The sequence below is a fragment of the Pseudopodoces humilis genome, chromosome 13, assembly GCF_049639895.1.
Source record: "Pseudopodoces humilis isolate 2021_Gansu_Grassland_sample_001 chromosome 13, ASM4963989v1, whole genome shotgun sequence".
NCBI lineage: Eukaryota > Metazoa > Chordata > Aves > Passeriformes > Paridae > Pseudopodoces > Pseudopodoces humilis.
The window spans coordinates 9463140-9482752 of NC_142212.1; the positions used below are offsets into that span (position 1 = coordinate 9463140).

Consider the following 19613-nt stretch of genomic DNA (forward strand, 5'->3'; position numbering starts at 1 on the left):
ACAGCCCCCTACCCTGACCCAGCCTGAAACCCCCAGTGGGCATCTCCCAGCTGCCACAATGGCCAATGCCGACGGTCTGGCTGGAGCAAAACTCCTGGGATCTGGCTCAACAGGGAAACACTCCTGCCCTTCCAGCAGGCTGGGCCACAGTGTTGGCACTGCTCTGCCCAGCCCCAGGCACATGGAAGGTTTTCTCACCATCCCAGTCAGTGCTGACTGCTCCATGGCTGCTTCCTGTCACCCAGCTCCTTCCCTGTCTTTGGGAGCTCACACAACCCTCATATCTGCTGTCTGGGGCAACCCCTGAGCAACAGAGCCAGCTTGGAGGGATCTGACCCCAGCCTGGATGAAAGGCAGCCACAAGCCTCAGGTAAGTGTCCATGTGCATCCTCCTGAGCACACAGAGAAGGGCTTGGGTAGAAAATGAGATTCTCAAAGATCAGGCTGTACCATGACATTGCATGTTTGACATATTTTTTCCATGTATAATAAGCAAGGGACAGGAGCTCAGCACACAGTTCCTCAGGAGCGACCTGAGTGGTCCCTACATCCGGTCTCCCAGTAAAATATTTGGATATACACAAACCAGCATGTTCCTTATGTCTTAAAATTGTGTTGTTGTGGGAGGAGCTGCCCTACAAAGCAAAGTCCAACTATTTGGTGCCACAAAGGTGAAGCCCCATGTAGAATGTCATTCTGGCTCAGAATCTCTGCTGGCTAATAAAGAGTTGAGTGCATGTTCTGCTCTTTCCCTCTGTGGCAGCACTAACAAGCCCTTTTCACTACCAGTTCAGGTCTTTGCACACACATTCTCAGGGGCCTTGAAAAGCCCAGAAAAACAGTGGGACAAACACACTGATCTTACATAAATGATGTGCACAAAAAAGGGCATGTAAGATGGTCATGGCTTTTGTGCTCCAAAAAAAAGGGAGCAGAGGGTTGCTGGTGGACTGGATGAGACCAGCCATCATGGGGGACAGAGCACAGTGCCCCTCCAGTCAGCCACCCTCCCCTCCATCAAAGGGACATCAGCCTCCACAATTCGCTTGCGTCACAAGTCCTCTCTCAGTTACCTTTTGCCAGCTCATATGGCTGCCAGCTCATGGCTAGGAGCTCATTTGGCTGGGTTTGGTGTTTTTCTTAAATCTCAGCTGCTAGAGTCAGGAGAATATTGGTTTGGTTGTGATCCATATTTTTTACCTAAAAACAAGGGTAATTTCAGCACTTGGTGTTCTCGGGTCACTTGGAATTACAGCAGGGAAAAATCCCCTCTCTCTCTCCAAAACCCAGCGGTGGATAAAAACAACACCCAAAATGTTCATTTTGGTCAAATTTCTTGATTCTGGCCATTCACACCAACAACATGGAACAGAGAGATATTGAACTCACACTGGTAGATGGTTTGGTTCAGGGAAATAGGGCAAAAAAGTAAAACTCTACACAAGATAAAGGCACAGAAGGTATGAGACAAGCATGGTGCTGGACCAGGCTGGGTGGGAAATGGAGGATGAAATTCTTCCATCAGAGGTTTTGTCATGGAGAAGGGTGGAGGCAGATAGCAGGCAGGGAGGTGGCAAGCCTAGGGCTACCAAGGGCCAGGGACCAGCCCTAGCAGACACTTTGCATGGGCCAGCCTTAAGCATATTTCCACAGAGCTGGAGGGAAACCCCAGCTGCAGTCCTGAAAAATAACAAATAATAAAAGTGGCTGTGAGCAGCAGCAGGGCTGGCAGGAAACATTCCCAGTAGCAGCTGCTTCCTGAGTGCGACATTTATTTGATCCCCTGGCACCATCTGGGCCATGCCCTACTCTTTGTTTTCATTAAGAGTTTAGAAAAACAATTCAGCTTTGACTAATTGCTTTTTAAGGTCCCAGGCTCACCCTTTCTCCTCCCCCCACATTTCCTCTCTCAACCCCTCACCCTCCATCCATGCCCTCCATCCCTTCCATCCAGCTCCCCCCTTCCATCCATGCCACATAACTCCCCTTGGCCCTGTGTTCCCAGACATACCTGTTGTCCCCTAGTGCCAGGCAGGACACATCTTCACGTGTTATCCCCCATGAGCATCATCCTTTGCCTGCACAGGCAACAGCGGCACAAGCACAACAATGCATGCTGAAGCAACTGTGTGCCAGACAAACCCCAAAATGTCCTGCTGTGCTGGGTTGGAGCTGTGCCCCCCTTGGCAAGGAAGATGAAGCGGGTCAGCAGCACGATCCAGGACAACCGTGCTGTGAGTGGACACCTCCCAAATCCTGTGGGCTGGGAGCTGCTGGTGCCCTGTCCAGACCCCTCACAGTCCTCTTTCCATCTTCAACATGAGCGTGTTGTGCTGGGGGAGGCAGCCCCATGACCCAGCCCAGAGAGGGAGCTTGTTTAGCTGAACGTGTATTTTCCACCCTGGAATAATGAGTGAGTAAAAAGTCAAGCCTTGATTTGAAATCCTTGCCACGCTGGAAGGGGGTTGTTGTTGCACAGGATTTGCATGTTCCCCCCTCACCCGGTGTCCTCACCTGATGGCTTTAGCAGGATTCGCAGGGAGGACAAGGAACCAGAGGAATTCCGGCCCCCTAATTACATTTGCTGGGAGGAATTTGCTTTTGCAATATCCCTGCTGAGTTAACCTAACAAGCATGGAGACGAGCCTTTCTTATTTAATTAGCAGCTCCACCATGAAGTCCCCTTCACAGCACGCACACGCCGGGCTGCCCCCTCCTCGAGAGCCCTGCCGGTGTTTGTTCCCTCTCCCCTCACCCTTTGCCCTTTGCAATCCTCTGCGAAAGCTCAAAGCACTTTTACGCCTTCCTACTCCCACTTTCCGGTCCTAAAAGGTGTGCTTGGGTCGAGGCAGCGGCTCTGTTTCCTTGCTCCTTCCTAACAAGTGCTTCCTGCTCCTTGCTGCCTGTGATTATGTGGAGCTCACGAAGCGCTGGGATTTCCTCCCCTGGAAAGCCCGCTGGCCGCACGGAGCTGTCTCTGCTCTGCTCTGGGTAACTCATTTCTCCAGCCCTGCAATCTCGGCTGGGAAACAGCCGCGTGGGAAACCGCAGCCACCAGCCGCGCTCCCGCTTCCTACGGCGGCAGGTTGGCAGAGGGCTGATCCCTCTGCAGGGGGAAATTGGCCAAGGGGTGCTCTGGGGAGCTTTCTCATCCAGTGGGGCTTGCTGCAGGACGGAGGTGGCAGGGACAGGGGGACCGCGGTCACTGTGGATTGCTGTGAGTCGCTTCAGAGCCATCGAAGCCCGCAGGCTGGGTCGCACCCAAGGGGGCTTGGTGAAGGTCACAGGTGGAGCTTGGCTTTCAAACAGGGATCAGTCTGGTTCCAGGTGTGCTGTGAAAGGCAGCCAAGGTAGCAGAGATCAATGGTGGGCCAGGCTTATGCTGCCAGAACAAGGACTGCCAAGGAAAACACTCTGGGGGTTTGCAGGCTAAAGCACTGACCCCCTTCAAGGCAGAGCTGTGCTGGCAAAACTGCAGTGAAGAGACTTGTCTTATACTCCAGGCTAGCTACAGTTGTGCTGTAATGAGAGAAAACAGAAAAATAGGCTTTCTGGACCTCAAGAATCATGGTGCTGGCCTCAAATGTGGTGTCTGGGAATACTGTATTTTCCCCTGCCATGAACTGTGGGGTTTCAATGGCTCCAGTTTGCACCCCTAAGCCATGTGGGCATGTGTCAGCTTCAAATAGGTACACCACAACCCTCTATCCAAAAAGTTGTCCAGCGAGACTTTCCTTATCACCTGTGCCCATCTGCTTTCCCGCTTTGCTGACTGTGCCCAGCTCTGAAGCAGAGGCTCCTGCAGCCATCCCACTGCTCACACTTCCACAGGCAGCGCTCAGCTGCATCCAGAATGGAGAGGAACACGGAGACAGAACTGTCACCTGCCTGCTGAAAGAAAGGAGAAAGGACAGGGCAACAGAGAAGCAACTCTGCAAGTAGATGCAGCAGTGGCTTTGCATGACTACAGAATGCCAGAAGAAACGAACCAGGACATGGCCACCACATGGCCTTTCTGGAGCAACAGTAAGTTCAGATATTAGCCTCTTGTTGAGGATTGAACACACTCAGTGGGCTGGCAGAGGAGAACAAAGCCAGTAGCCCTCCTGGAGGTGTGCTGTTGTGCCAGCACAGAGCCCAGAATTAACTGGATAGATTAATGAAATTATCTATGAACACAAGCAAGGGGGAATCAAATGGGTCTAGGAAGAAAGCAAAAGGAATCACAATAATTATTGATCAGTTGAGGTCTTTCTGGCTAAAACACATGCACCTTAACACAGGAAATAATCCAAAGCATAAGTGTAGAAGAAGTTTTGGGAGAACAGCCCAAAGTCCCATCCTCCCACCTGGATTGTGGGCCACAGGACAGACAGGAGGAAATGGGGAAAGCTGGAAGGAACATGGTAACAAGCCCCACTCTTGGCCGTGGCCTAGCTGCAGGCCACATGTGTGTGGAGGAAAGGAAACCACTCTGTCCCTTAGGGATGGGTCTCTTGCCAACTGTTGTACAGCACAGCAGCTTGGGTTTCTCCAGGGCCGAAGCCCAGGAGGTGCAGAGCAGAGGTGCACACGGAAACTACACCTGTGTGGGCAGTGTGGATGCATGGCATAGAGGAGACATGCTGTGATGACTCTGAAGTAGGACAGGAGCAATAGGGCACTGCTCATTTCCACAATGAAATCATCTAAAACATGCATGTGCTGTCTCCTATGGCATCCAGCCCGGTGGCAGGCGCTGCTTGGGGTGGAGGCTGTCCCGGCAGGCTGCAGGAAGCGTGACTCGGGTTTCCAGCGCAAAGGAATGCCGGGCAGCGGCAGCCAGCTTCCTGCTGCATGTTTCCTGCCCCTGTCCCCGCTCCCCACCACGGCCACAGCCTTACTGGAAACCCTGAGTGCCGCTCAGTGTTCCCAGCCCAGTCACCGGCACTGCCCAGGTGGCAACGGGCTGGTGTGAGCCATGGCCTTGCTCTCACCCTTCCCCTCTGCTTTGTGCTACTGCTGGAGCAAAGTTCTTGTGTTCTTTCCATGGGGATATGGAAGAGAATGGGACAGTAAAAGCAGAGGGGAGAAATGGCACAAACCCTGGCTGGGGGAGGTGATGCTGGCAGTGGGGTCATGGGGAGTTTCAGCCACTCTGTCCCGCTTGGTGCCTGTGCTCTTGGGGGAATCAATCTCCATGGAGAGCTTCCAGCAGGCTCTCCTGGTTTGCAGCTGCATTAGCCAGGCAGAGGGTTCATGCCTGCAGGGTTTGGGCTCACAGAGCTGTGCTGCCTGATAGGAACAGAGCTCTCCATTCTTTGCCTTCCAACCCTCACTCCCTCCCATCACCAAAGACCCACACCCAAGCTCCCCTCCAAGGATCTGGCTTCATCTCCTCCTTGCCCATTGTACATCTATCCCAGCCTGCACCAGCAGTTTCTTGCTCTTCAAATACATCTCCTCTTGTGCAGATTCCTCTGCCAGGCCTGGTCACTGTCACTGGAGGATGCTGCAACTTTCTTGGGACCAAATTTAGCCCCAAAGCTGCTTAGCAACAGCATGGATCAAATCTCACCACTTCCAGCCCAGCCCTCTTCACACCATTTGGTCTCACCTTGACCTTGTTTCTGCAGCACAGACATCTCCCTGTCAGGCTTTTGCAGGGTTCTCTCTGCACAGCTCCAGCCTCATCCCCAGTGTGACTTTTCTTCCCGCAGGGCAGCCCTGAGCCTTCTTGCCCTTTTCTGCTTTCACAACATTCTGAGGATGGATAAACTCACTCCACTTGCCTTCTGGGTATCCCCAGCCCTTCCTTCACACCACAAACAGGAGTTACCTCCATGCTTACACCCCGCTGTGGGCATCACCTGGCAGCTGAAGGCTTTTCCCAGGCCAGACAGCAGGCACCTGCCTCTGCCATGGAACACCAGGGATGCCAGTCCCCAGGCGCACATCAAATCAGTGTCATCTAAAATGCACCTCAGCTGGCTGGGCAGGAGCGTCTCACTCTGCAGTAGGTAACCACCTAATCTCCCCAGAAACAGTCCTCCAAGGCTGTTCCTGTTCAGGCACTGATAAAAATCTGACCAAGATGTTTTCAACAGTAAGCTGGGAGTGATTACAAAGCAACCGACCCCTACCCTCCAGCTGGGAAAGCTCAGTTTGGAGTTTTCTTTAGAAACATGTGGAATTTTTTTTAATAATTTTTAAAATTTTAGTCTCTGGTGCCAGCATGACTTTGGGGTGGTCCCAAATGTGGCTTCCTGGGGTTGGGGGAAGGGAGAAGGAATAGACCAGAAGTGAGACAGAGCTCTGCTCTCCTCCCACCAGCCAAGCACCATGGTGGCACTTGGGTAGCAATGAGAGGGGAGCAGGGGCTGGACCTGGATTAATCTCCAGCAAAGTCAGGCAACACCTTTGCTCTTGGCAAGGTAACAGAGCTCTACCCTGCTAATGCCCAGGGAGCAGGGTGAAGAAAAAGGGGATGGCAGGGTAAAATGCAGCAGTAGCTCCTGCACAGGCCTTTCACCTCCTGCTCCCTTTGGAAGTGTGCACAGCACAGCTCCACTTGCACTCACATCTCAGACAATAAGTAAATCCAGTACAGAGACGTGGACAGGGCACCCCAGCAGTAGCTCTGCCATGTAGAGAGGCCAGTGACTACACCTGTCATGGCCCATTTTCCTCCTCCAGGCCCTCACATCAATAGTGTTTGCCATTGCCCCATGGTGTGCAAAACATGGCTCTAGTCTCTACCTGCTACTTCTCGCAGTTGGCAGAGCAAGACTGTGGCCATGGGCTGGCTCCCCAGAGGGGAGAGCCATCCTTGGAGGTTTGCAGGCCTTGACTGAGCAAAGCCAGAGCTGAGCTGATCTAGGATCAGTAACAGTTCTGCAGTCTCAGGCTGGAGCCCCCCAGGAGTGGCTTCCAGCCAACATCTCCAAGACCAATCCCCCTCTCCTGTGGCCATGCCAGCTGGAGCAATGCCTGCCCTGGAGCAGCAGACAGAGCTGCTTATGTGATGGATCCCAGACTCACATCAGTGAAACTCTCCAGGCTTGCCACAGACTTGCACTGCAATTAAATGAGTTACACCCCTCCAGGTAGCCTTCATCCTCCTGGCTGGCTAAGTGTAACACAGACCCACCAGTGCAGAGATGGGCACTGCCATCAAGGCAGTGCCACATGTCTGTGCTGGACATCGCATTTTCCTGGGCCAGGGCTGCACGGGCCCATACACACACAGAGTCTCAAAAACCATCACCCAGCATTTCTTTGCAGCTCATGGCATTTATATATGCAGTTATCCATTAATTTAAAAAACACCACAAAAATCCTATCACAGATAAAGTACTTGGCATGAAGGTGAAGGAGATGGCAGTTTTGGCTGGAGGACTTAAATACCCTCCCTTTATAGTGCTGCCAACCCACAGCACAAATGTGTCAGTGAATGAAAATGATTCTGTGAAATTCAACAGGCTCATTAGTTAAAGGCATTAAAGGTGAAAATTGACCAAAACACCCCAGAAAGTAAATCATGTCAGGAAAAAAAAAAAAAGAAAAGAAAAAAAAATTTAAAAAGAGGAAAAAAGAGCAAAGGAAAAAAGAAGGGGGGGGAAAGAAAAGAAAAAAAAAAACGTCCTGGATAAACATGAGAGTGGCAGCAAGATCCCATGGAGAACAGAATTAGCCAAGCACTGGGACACAAAGTCCTCCACAAGCAGCTCTGTCACTGCCACTGTGAGTCTGGCTCAACCCTGGGGCTGGACTCGGTGCACGCCACATCTGTGTTTGGGCTAAATAAAGTATTTAATTAGCATTCCAACTAGCAAAGAAAGAATCACTACCTGATCTTGGGGAGCAACAGGTATTTTTAAAAACAACCTATTTTAATCCTTGGAGCCATAGGGAAATTACGAACCAGTCACTTGATGATCAGAGGAAAATTAAAAGTCCAACTTCAGTGACAACAAAAATAACACAAAGTCACGAAGTGCAATAAACAGCAGAGGGACCAGAAGGCTCTTTAAACAGGTTTTTAATCTCCTCTCCCCTCTGCTCATAATATTGCCTTTATTATTTTCTGATGTGGAACCTGATTCTCACAAGTGCAGTGGATGCTGACAGCAGGGTAATGGAGCAGCAGCAATTTCTCCTGGGCAGACCTTGGTGATTTAATATGCCTGCAGAGAGAGAGAGAAGGGCAAGAGGCAGCTCAGGAGGACAGAGTGAGCTGGGCCAGGAGGTGCCAGCAATAAACCCGGTGATTAAGAGCTGGCCATGCTGAGCAGGGTTCAGCAGCAAAGGGTAAATGATGGCAAATCACACCAGCACCATGTCCCTTCCTAGTGCTCTGCCATGCCTGCCACAGCCCTTGGCACTGGTGAGGAAGGTGTCCCAAGGACAGAGATGGGTAAAGGCAGTGAGAGCTGTGTGCTGCAGCTCATTGCCCAAGTCTGCCCATAGCTGAATTTTGCCAGTCCATGCTCATGTTCCTGGCAATCCTGGAGAGCTAGGTTGTTGCACAAGTCCCCCTCGCAGCCAAAGCCCCACTTATTTGAGAGGGCATTTACCAAGAGCCCCACAGAACAGAGAAACAGGATGGATCACTGAGAGGAAGGTTATTGCCTGCCCAGCACACTGTACTGAATGCCACAGGGGACAGCTGGGCCATGGAGCCAGTGGGGGAAAGTCTCTGCTGGGTTAAGAAAAAGGAAACTTGGGACCTGAACAGCAACTTTCCTGTTGCCATCCCACATCTGGCTTCTCAGGGGTACTGTAACCATCATCTCTGCCATGTTTCACTGTTGAGCTTTCCATGGCCATTCATGACCACCCAGGTTTTGACCATTGGTGTGAAACCAGCAGCAGTGACAGACTGAAGGAGAATATCTAATGGTAGGATACTGGTGGCAACACAACACAGGTGGTCTGGAAAGCAAAGGGTACCGGAAAGAGAGCTCATGTCCCATCCACCCCTGCACAAGAGCACCCGCTGCCAGGGAAAGCTCTTCTGGTGCTTACAGTCCCTGTGCTGCCTGTGCCCTTCTGCCTGACAGAGGGACACGTGACTGCGGCTGGAGTGATGGATGGGGCTGGAGTCCCTCTTTAATAGTATCTCACAGTGGTTTCCGTAAGTTGATGGAGATTGCACAACACTGCCAACTGCCATGCCGGATATATTTTGCAACCAAGGCTTCTATGCCACATCTGTAAGATGATATGCCAGGGTCTTCTGAGGAGGTCTGGGGAAGTCTGAGCACAGGAAGAAAAAAAGAAAAGGAAAATAAAAAAGTCAACAAACCTCTTTCCATAGCAGCTATTTTGGTGAGGAACCCTGGGGTGAGAGAGGCCAGCACCAGCCAGCTTTGGAGGCACAACAGCCCAGCAGGCTTGCTCAGAGCTCTGCCCACTCCCAGCTGGGAGAAGGTCCCTTTCCCACGTGTGGGTGGCAGCGCACCATGAAACACCCAGACAGGAACTGTAGACAAAGTCTGTTCTCACCAGGAGTAGCTGCAAGGCAGGGCTTGAGGTGGCAACATCCTTCGCTGGGGAAGAAATGCTGCTGAAGTATGGAGGAGGTGTTGGACAGCTGCTGAGGGTGGCTGTGGGCTGTCCCAGATGATGGCCCTGAGAAGTGCCATCCTTGTCATCCAGGTTCAGCTGCTCATGCCAGAGAGAGAAAGCTCCCATAGCTTGAGCTTGTGCCATCTCTCATCTTCTTGGCCTCTTTCCAGAAGAGGAGAAAGGACTTCAAGGATACATGACTGAACTAGAGGATGTTGAAGAAGATGTTCAAAGTCACACTAGCCTAGCTGGTACCACATGTCTTGGACATCAGCAGCTCTATGGCAGAAGCCCTCAGCAGTGACCCAAAGTAACACTGACTCTCAACATCAACCTGCACATCAGCATCACACCCCAAACCCCTCAACAATATTAAAATTCATAACATAATCACAAATGCTAGCATACCCCACAGCAGTATCCCCACAAAATCACCTTCTTTGGAAAAACTTTGGGCCCAGCAGAAGAACTGGCCTGTTGATTCCATCAGGTTAAGGAGGCCAAGCAAAGAGAACTCCAGGAATCACTGTGTTCCCACATGAAACCATCAGCTTCTGCTTTAGGAGAAAAGAGAATCTCTGACACGGGGAACCTGTAAGAGTTGATAGACCAAAACAAGCCATGAGGGGCAGGAGCATTAAAGACAGGTGCTGAACTCCCTGTGCAACAGCTTCTCATCAGCAAGGAGATGTGGATGCAGAGGGGAATGTGGAACCAAGGCTTCAAAGATGCTCAGAGTTTACGTAGCTGAAAATTAAAGTGCTGGGACATCTTTTCAGCCTGCATTTAACAGTGGGGATGAGATAATGTCAGAAAGCTGAGCAGAGAGCAACTCTTGCAAAAGACTGATTATGCCAGCAAGAAACAAAGCTGAAAACTTTATGGCAGTGCCTCCATCACCTTGGAGCTGTGTTCTGCCCTGTGTGGGATCCCTAGATGCTGACCAATATGGATCCAGTCACATGTTCCACATCACTGATGAGAAATGGTGCTGTTCACATCACTCCCCTGCCTTGTGATGGATCCCCCTGCTCCTACTCCCACGGGAGCAAGCAGCTCTTTTTTCCCCAAATCAAATGAGTTGGAGACCCTTCATGTACCAGCAAGTCTGTTGTTTTTCATGGGTGCTAAGAAAACTGCTGCTGCTGCCTGGTGCCCTGTGGGCAGGTTTGACAGCCAAAATGCTCCCTGGGGGGCCTGGGCTCAAAGCAGTATAATTGTGTATGTCTCAAGCACAGCCATCAAGATCCAGTAGGGAGTGGAGACCACAGACAGACCCTGTGACACACAGAGTGAGGACATTGAAGGAATAACATAGAAAACACTCCCTTCAAATTTCCACACACACCCTCACTCCTGGGAGAAAAAGGGAAAGAAAGAAAGAAAAGGAAGGGAAAAAAAACTATCCTTTTCAAAGCAAGGATGTGGTAAGGCCCAAACATTCTCCCCTGACACATGAGCCAGGATGCAAAGATGCTGTTTTTTCCACAAGGAACAAAGGGATTTTGCTATATCTTCCACTTAATTCATCTTCCATCTCTACAGGTGAGGGCAGCTTAGCTTCACATTACTGATTGCTGCCCCGTGCCTCAGTTTCCCCACCAGTAAATCAGGTTGACACTCACCCATGGCAGAGCCAGACAATGAGCCTTATCCTGAAGCTGCAAAGCCCTTGGAGGGCCTTCACGGACTCCACCATCCATCATTGTCTACAACATGAACACAGAGCTTTTGTAGTGTAAAGAGCAGGTCCCAGACAGGGAGAGACACTGCCCTTTGGGGCTCAGACCCTCTCCCCTCTCCTCCTCCAGAAACAGTCCCCTTCCCCTCATCTTCTTCCTGCACAGGCCAGACGCAGAGCCAAGCTAATAATTCAGATAACAGAATTAAACTGATCCTGATTAGGAAAAGCCTTTACCCTGAAGAAAGCAAACTCTGGCTCAGTGCTGCCTGTAATCCAATAGTCTCCCATGGCCGTGCAGCAAACCCGAAACCTGCCTCCAGGCAAAGGCACTTTGTCTTGGAACAAGGGAAGTTAAATGTGCTTAATGGGAATTTTGACACGTTTTGCTTTGATTTCACTAATGTTACAAAAGTAACTCTTGGAAAATATTTCGGCCCCTCCATGAGGAGTCAGGTCCTTGTGTGTATGGACGAGCTGCCCAGGCAGGCCCCTTGGAAAGGGATTGTGGCTGTGGGGACAAGAGGTCTTGGTGCCAAATCTCTTCACACTTTCCTGGTTGCAGCTGTTTCTTTATGGGTCCATTAGAGTGGCAGGGACCTCTCAGCTCTCGCAGTTTTTAGTGGCACCTCTGGGCCAGCCAGCATCACAGATGGGACCTCATCTTGTTTTCCCGTACAGACTAAAAATGGGGAGACAATCCAGGTTGGGGGGCCTGTGACTGCCAGGATGGTGGGTCTGGCACAGTGTTAGTGGGCACTGATGATAAAGGTCTGCTTGATGGGCATCCCATGGGGCCCACAGAAACATCCATCACAAGATGCAGGAAAAAAGGATATACATGGGAATTGCCAAGAGGGGAGATGCAAAAACAGCACCCACTTGCAAGACCTTTCAGGAGGCAAAGATGGGTTGTCTGCAACATGCCCTGAGGCAAAGGAGGATCCTTCTCTATTTTCCATTTCACTTGTGCTGTTTGAGTATGATAGGGCAGGCATTCCTTGCAGAAGGACCACCAGCTCCTGGGCTCTCTTAAATGCATCTCCCCTCTCTGTGGAATGGAAAACAAAGTCATTAGGTGCTCTTCTGGTTGACATTTGTCACTGTCAAGGACAGTAGTGGCCACTGCCATGCCTCTGGGGGGTGGGAGAGGTGTTCCCCCTTGCCCCATGGAACCTCTTGGCAGCCCCTCCTGGGGCTCCTCCCCTCCATCCTCCCAGCACTGTTTACACCCCCAGGCTGGAATTCCATCTGCGCAGGCAGAGCAGGGTAGGATTCAGTGTGGGCACCATGGTGACACAAGCCCATTAGTAACTCCCTGAAGCTTCAGCTATTTCTTTTCATCTGGCACCAAAACAGGACCTGGTGCTTCTCTGGTCCTCAGTGATGGGGCCGGAGTGAGGTCCTGTGTGTTAAATGAACCCCATGAACATTTTGGGTGCATTTAACTCTGAAGCACTGGGGAAATACAGGAAGGGGGAACAAGATGCCTTCCACAGTGAGGCACTAAGGTTTGGGTAAAAACCTGGGACAGCAGGGGCAGGACATGCTCTTCCCAGTGTCTGGGTACTCCTCCACTCCACATTCAGAGACAGGAGCATCCCTGTCTTGGTTTGAAAAGACAGGTGTCTGCTAAGGAAGGCAGGGGCCTCCCTTGAAATGAGAAATGTAAACCCAGTCCATCTAAATTATTATAATTTTGAAATTAAGGGGCTCTCAGGCAAAGATATGGGAGTAGGAATAACAGTTCTCTACTAGTATGTATAAATTAAAAACAAAACAAAACCCTACAACTTAATAGGAAAATTAAAATAAAATGCAGTAGTACAAAACCCTGTCAGTCAGAATACAACCTGACACCCTGTTGGTCAGGGTGTTGATAGCAGTCAGATTAAATGGTGGCTGCAGTCCTCCTGGAGTGACAGATGTGGTTCTGTTGAAGCAGTGATCCTGTAGAAGGTTGTTGTTTTCCTCTGAAGATCCAGTGGTGGAGTAGATGGGTCTGGTCTTCCTCTGGGAATCCAGTGGGAACAGGCTGACTGTGGTGTTCCAAGTCTCAGATTATATCCAGTAGGAATGCTTGGCTCCTCCCCCTGGGTGGAGCATCTCACAGTGGGATGATGTAATTTTATCAGTCCTGCAGTGAGACTCAATAGCCCATTAAAAGATCTCCCCTTGGAGGGAGGATGGGTCATGAAAGAGATGAAGAACACTGCCCCACCTGGTTTTAACAGATGGTCATAGAATACATACTCCTGGTTACATCTTGCATTGCAACCCAAAACAATCCCTGATGGATGCAGTCTGGATCTTAACTGCTATCCCAGTGAAATGTGCCACGTAGCCCCTAATCCCAGATATTTAATGGGCAGGAAGCAGGATTTCCTTGGCTTTCCAGCCCAGTGGTCACTCTGTGGGCTTGCAGCACATCTCTGGCTGTGCTTTAGGGTGGAGAACTGGGGTACCCACAGCAGGACTGCTCACTGGGCTGAGCAAGGAGAAGTGGACAAATAAACCTGGTGCAGTTAGGACAGCACTAATTTTAGCAAGGCTGAATGAAACAAGCTCAACTGGAATAAATCAGACAAGCACCCATGGCTTTGTGGTTGCAGGAGGAATCTCTGTGCCTCCATAGAGGCAGTGTTTACTTGCAGCAGCTTTTCCCATCCCTGCTCCAGTGGCCCCATCTCCACCCAGCCTGACACAGCCCACATTTGTAACCTATTTCTTGTTGTTTTAACGCAATGCTGCAATTCTAACCCACAGCCTCAGATTGTCAAGCAGTTTTTCTTTTCTTTCCTCCAGAAAAAAAAAAAAAATACAGCTGAACTAATTTGATGAAAGAAGAAAATAAAATGTAAGCCAGACTAAACACATGCAGTTCCTACCTACAGCCAGGGCCTGGCTTCTCCCAGGCCAAAGTCAACACATGTCAATTTTTAACATGACAGGGCTTTAAAAGGGAGGTTTGAGCCCTGGATGAGAGGCGGCTGGAAAACATTAATAACAAGGTCTGTCAATTAAAGGCAGGCATGACAAGCCACCAAGACAAGAGCTAGGGGGTTTCCCTTCCTCCCCTTCTCTTCCCTCTTAGTTTGGTGGAAAAAAAAAGTGACTTGAGAAAAAAACCCCTCACTTCTGAAAAAACTGTAGCCACATTACCTAATGAAGGATGGGTTTTGTTTAGGAGCCTTGGGAACAGCCCAGCAGGCCAGAGTTAAGATTAACAGGTTAAGGAAAGCATTGCTTTGAAGGATGCTCCCAGTGGCTCCACCCATCCCAGTGCCATTGCTCCCACTTCACCTGTGCATGCTGGGGAGGAGCAGCAGCCTGGCTGTCTCCTCCAGAGCATCAGGCATCATCATCCAGATGGATCTGCAGTTACTGCACCGAGGTGGCTTGGTGGTGATGTATCTGTTGCACTGGAAAGGGCTATTCTGGGTTCTGGTCAGGGAAAAAAAAAAAAAAAAAAAAGAAAAAAGAAAAGGAAAAACACCACCCTGCTTTTATCAGCCCCATAGGAAGTGTTTCTATGGCTTTCATGAGCTGGGCAGATTTCTGTCCCAAACCACCCACTGGGCTCCAAAACAGTTGGGAAAAACAAGGGAAAGGGCACCAGCCTTTGGAAACTAAGGCAAAAGTGAATGAGGAGAGGGGTAAGGAGGGGTGGGTGTTGGCATTAGGGGGGTGTGGAAGGGAAAGGGCTTTACTCCCAAAATCCAGCAAACATCTTGCTGGGAGGAGGTTCCCATGGTGCAGAGAAGCAGTGTTGTCTTTCAGCTGGGAAAGCAGGTAAAGACTCAGCCCAGAGGGAAACATCATAGATTTATTTCACCTTCAACACCTAAATAAATACTGCATCCACAGTCACACTCTTCACAGTATGTACTGTGCTGGTGTGTGTTACACATCCACACAGCAGAGGAACTGGCTGGTGGAGCAGCTCCAACATCCCCTGCTGCCATATCCTGTTCCCAAGAGTGGCCCAAACAGATGCTCCAGTAGGTCCTAAGAGCCCCCAACAGCCAAAGGCAATGTGCTCTGCCTCCCAGCATCAGCTCTCTCAGTCTCTGAAGGGGAGAGGACCTTCCTGGAGACCCTCTGCTTACAGACATTGCATCCACCCACTGACCTGACTGGTGGCTGTGCAGGGCTGCAGCAACACACTTTGAGTGGCTCAGATGTGCAGGGGCTTTGAAGGATGAAGCTCTTCCCCTTCACATGCCACTTGCCCAAGTGTGGCAAGTGAGCTGGGCTCCTGCCCTGCTCAATCAAAAACCTCCTTCCAACATACATGGGGTTCACTTAGCAAGGACAGGCAGAGACATGCCAGGCTGATTTGTTCCAACAAGCCCCAGGCCAGGCCCCTGAGGTGGTGAAAGGCTCCTGGGGTCTCTTAAATGCCACCTCCCCTCTCTGTGGAGTGGAAAACAAAGTCATTAAGTACTCTTCTGCTCAGGGATTTGTCACTGTTAAGGACAGTAAGAACAGACCAAGACTACCGTGCCAAGTGAAGACAGTGGTGAAGTTGATGTTTTCATCCCAGTACAGATTAAATGCACTGAGGATGGAGAAAACCCACAGGAGAGCCCAGCCCTGAGCTCCTGCACTGGGCACATCAGTCTTCTCCATTTGGGGCACACTGACTTCACTGCCCAGCTTTGGCCACTGCCTCAGCAGCATGGGCCACTGGCAGTGCCCACCCACACTCAGCACCACAGAGCTGAGTGTGCTGTCACCATTCCCATGCTGTCCTTTAGCACACAGGTCAACCCCCAGACACATTTCACATGCGCTGCTCTCCTCATTCTCCAAATACCCAGCACAGCCTATCACACCTTCCTCCCTTCTCTCCTTCCCTTCCAGGCAGAGCAGCCCCTGCTTCCCACAGTATCACCCAGCAGGATTGCTCAGCACTGGGGAACAAAATTGAAGGAAAGCCCTTTTAAATCAAGTTCATGCCTTGCATCAAGAAAGGTTAGTCTTCCACTCCCCAGATAATGGATACAGATGTTACACTGATGCCACATTTGATTTCAGCCAAAAAGCCAAGAGAGTTTAAAACATTCATTTATCTCAAACTGTAAGCAAAGCTTATTCTCACTAATCTCAATAATTACTCGACTTCTCCCACATCACAAGGAGCAGCCATACAATGGCAAGGTTTCCTTCCTCCATAGGACTCTGCTCAGAGCAGGGATCAGAGATTTGCAAGAAATTCCCTCTTTAAAGAGATGTTGCTGGGCTTGCTGAACTGGGTTCTACAGGATTGCTTAGGACTCAAAGCAGGATTGGGACCTGAACTCTTCCTGTTCAAGACCAACATCTCTGATCCAAGAGTGTCAGGGCTGTTGGTGTCACTCTAAGACCAGAAACGTACTAAGTCATGAGGGAGCAGTAGGACTTAAATCCCTCTCAAACTCCACAAGATCTTTTCAGGCATGCAATGGGAACAAGGATAAATTAAGCATCTCCAGTGTAGTATCAAGTGAACAGAGAAAAGCTACCCACGAGGGCCTGATGGAACAGAGCAAGGAGATTTTCTTCTCAGACATGTCTGCTTGAAACAGCCTGAAACATTTCCATTTCTGTTGCCTTTTAATAGCAAGGTCATCTCCTTTCTTCCTACCCTGACATCCTCCATCAGGGCCTCTTTCTGGGAACTCACAGCAATGCACCAGATGTCACTGAGAGACAGAAAAACAACCAAGGGCCAAACTGGGGCATTTCACCATGGCCCTGAATGAACCACATGGCATTTGGCTCACTGGGGAGGGGAGCAGAGATCACCCCCTTGGAGGCACTGCCAAGCTTCCCAAGCCCCTGGGGCTGGAAGGAGCCCCTTTCTCCCATCATGAACAACCACCCTGCTCCTGGAAAAAGCCAGCAGCCCCACATCCTGCAGACTCCTCCCAGCACTAACTGGCCACTGGAAATAATCTAAATATTTGCAGCAGAAAAGAGACTTGTTTTCCCCATTTTTGCTGAGTTTGAACAGCACTCAGCACAGTACCCCGCACAATTCCAGCTCCCAGTAGCCCCAGTGGACACCAGCACACAAACATCCCCACTTGCTGGAGGACAGGAATGCTCACAGTGAGCTCTGTCACGGTCCCTCCATGACACCCACACTAACAGCACTGGGACAGCTCAGGCCCCACCTGGCACGGCAGCAGCTATCACAAGAGAGCCAGAGCTGTGAGAAAACACCAACACCACTGGCCAAGAAGAGGGTGCTAACGCTCTACTCAAGGGAATGTGTTTTATTAGCTGAAGGATACAAAAGGCTTTCTCAGGACTACAGACCTCAGGTATGCAGCCACCGTGACAGGCACTGACCAGAGGGCAAGGATGAAGTAAGGGAGAAAAGAAACCACAAAACTTAAAAAAGAAACCCACCTGTGTTTGGTGACGCACTAAATTCCTCCTTCAAATATTCAGCTCAGGACACATTTTCAGCCTTCTTCTCTTTAGTCCAGATCTTGAGAGTAAAAATACATTCACCTTAAAAAAACCCAAACCACCAAACATCCAAATCCCAGGATCCAAAGTTTAAAAAGGTGTAGGTTTGTAATAGCCCTAAAAATGCAGCCATCTGCCCTCCCCCCAAAAGAGCAGAAGGAAGGAGAGAGCAAAGGAAGTGGAGGGGAAGGTGCAGGTGTGGGCTTTTATGGGTGCACAGGTCCCCGAGGTTAGGGGGTCCCCAGCTGGGGGAAGCCACCTTGGCATCCCCCTCCCAGGTGTGATGCTGAGAGCAGAGGATGCTCCCTGCTTTCAGAGGATGGGCATGGCTCTGGCAACTGCTGTGCAACACCTACCTGCTTATAAACAGCTTCCTGAAAGCACCCTTGGGCACGTGCTGACCTCTGGCAGCACCTCTTTGCCCTCACCAAGGCTGGAGGGAGCTGAGGCAGTGGGGGAACAGGGGATTAGGCTGGGCTTTGGCTTTGCTCACACCAGTTCCTATCTCCCAGTCCCATTCCACCTCTCTGCAGCAGGTTTAGATAATTTCCAGTGATAGACTGGAATACACCATCCCTGCTAAACCCCTCACCTGGCCCCTCCTGAGCTGCTCCAATAGCATGGCTGGGGCCACTGGGACACCCCCTGGGGCCTCCTGGGGATGGAGGGATGGGGAAAAGAAGGAAAAATATTCTTCTATCCTTTTGCCACCCGCAAGCTTCTGCCCATTTCCGCATATTTCCAGAGTGTCTATTTTTCCACATTAAAGGGGGCTGGAGTGAACGTCACGCTGCAGCATATTTCTGTGAACAAAGCCACAAGTGTGAATGGCCACAGGTACAAATTCTCTCCCCTGATTTCCCAGGTTTTCAGGAGTGACCTTGGAAAAAGAGTGAGCCATAGTTCTTCATGGCATGGGTGATAACACGTTTGTCACCATTCAAAGTGTCTGAAGGCTGCCCAGGTTTTATTTTATTGCATTTCAAGGTGTCACCAAGACCCGGTTGAATTACGTTGCCAACTCCTTCGTAAAAAGAGAAAAGTGACTTCACTTTCCTGCAAAGAGACCAGGGCTCAGGGAGCCACTCAGATGTGTATAAGCCTTTTCTTTTTTATTATTTATTTTTTTCCTGCAAGTGTACAATAACTAAAACTCGCAGGTGAAAGGCTTTGGGAATCTACCTGCGCTACTAAATAAAAATGTTTAATCACGGCGGAAAGCAGCAGCTGCAGAACCGCGATTGTTCAATCCCGCAGCGGGATTATGTGAATTGTCAGCGCGGAGCTGAGCGGGGCCGTCCCGGGGCGCCCCGTGCGGAGCAGCCGGAGCCCCGGGGCTGCTGCCCGGTTCCGCCGCTCCGGGGATGCTGCGAGGGCGGCTCCGCCAGCCCCGGCCCCGCCGCGCCTCCCCCGCGCTGCCAGAAGGTGCCGCCGTCCGCCTGCGAATCGCTCCCAGCCCCAATTAGGCGGCAGGTATCGGCTGCAATCACGGCTGCTGATAGAGATAAATGGGGAAGGCACTATCTGCCCAACAATAGTGGTTTCTTTTTTTTCTTTTTTTTTTCTTTTTTTTTTTTTTTTAAGGCAGAAAAAAAAAGAGAGAGAGAGAGAGAAAAAAAAAAAAAGAGAAAAAAAAAAACAATTGAACTTTTCATCAGCTGCTAATCATGATTTTTTTATTGCTTTGCTTAGCATTTTCTGGGGAATAAAACCTCAGAGGAGCCCAGTCTTTTGTGGAAAATGAAAGGGCATATAAAAAAATGAATGTACATGGATTCTAAATATTTCAGGTTGTATGACTTTGTGTTTGACCTTAGCAGAAGATGAACTAATCCTGCAATATAATAGACTTTCATAGAGATATGGAAAATGGCTGCTTTTTTATCTCAGTTGCCATGGGAACCATCAGAGAGAAGGCCTA

The 19613-nt window shown here is 50.3% G+C and overlaps 1 long non-coding RNA gene across 1 annotated transcript; it reads right to left on the minus strand.

Annotated features, from left to right (window-relative positions):
• Window positions 1-932: 932 nt before the first annotated feature.
• On the minus strand, window positions 933-4884 carry LOC148183221 (uncharacterized). Its single transcript, XR_015773679.1, has 3 exons — window positions 2515-4884; window positions 2012-2401; window positions 933-1680 (listed from the first exon to the last, which is right to left on the minus strand). It is a non-coding gene; the product is annotated as an uncharacterized LOC148183221 (long non-coding RNA).
• Between the last annotated feature and the right edge of the window lie 14729 nt (window positions 4885-19613).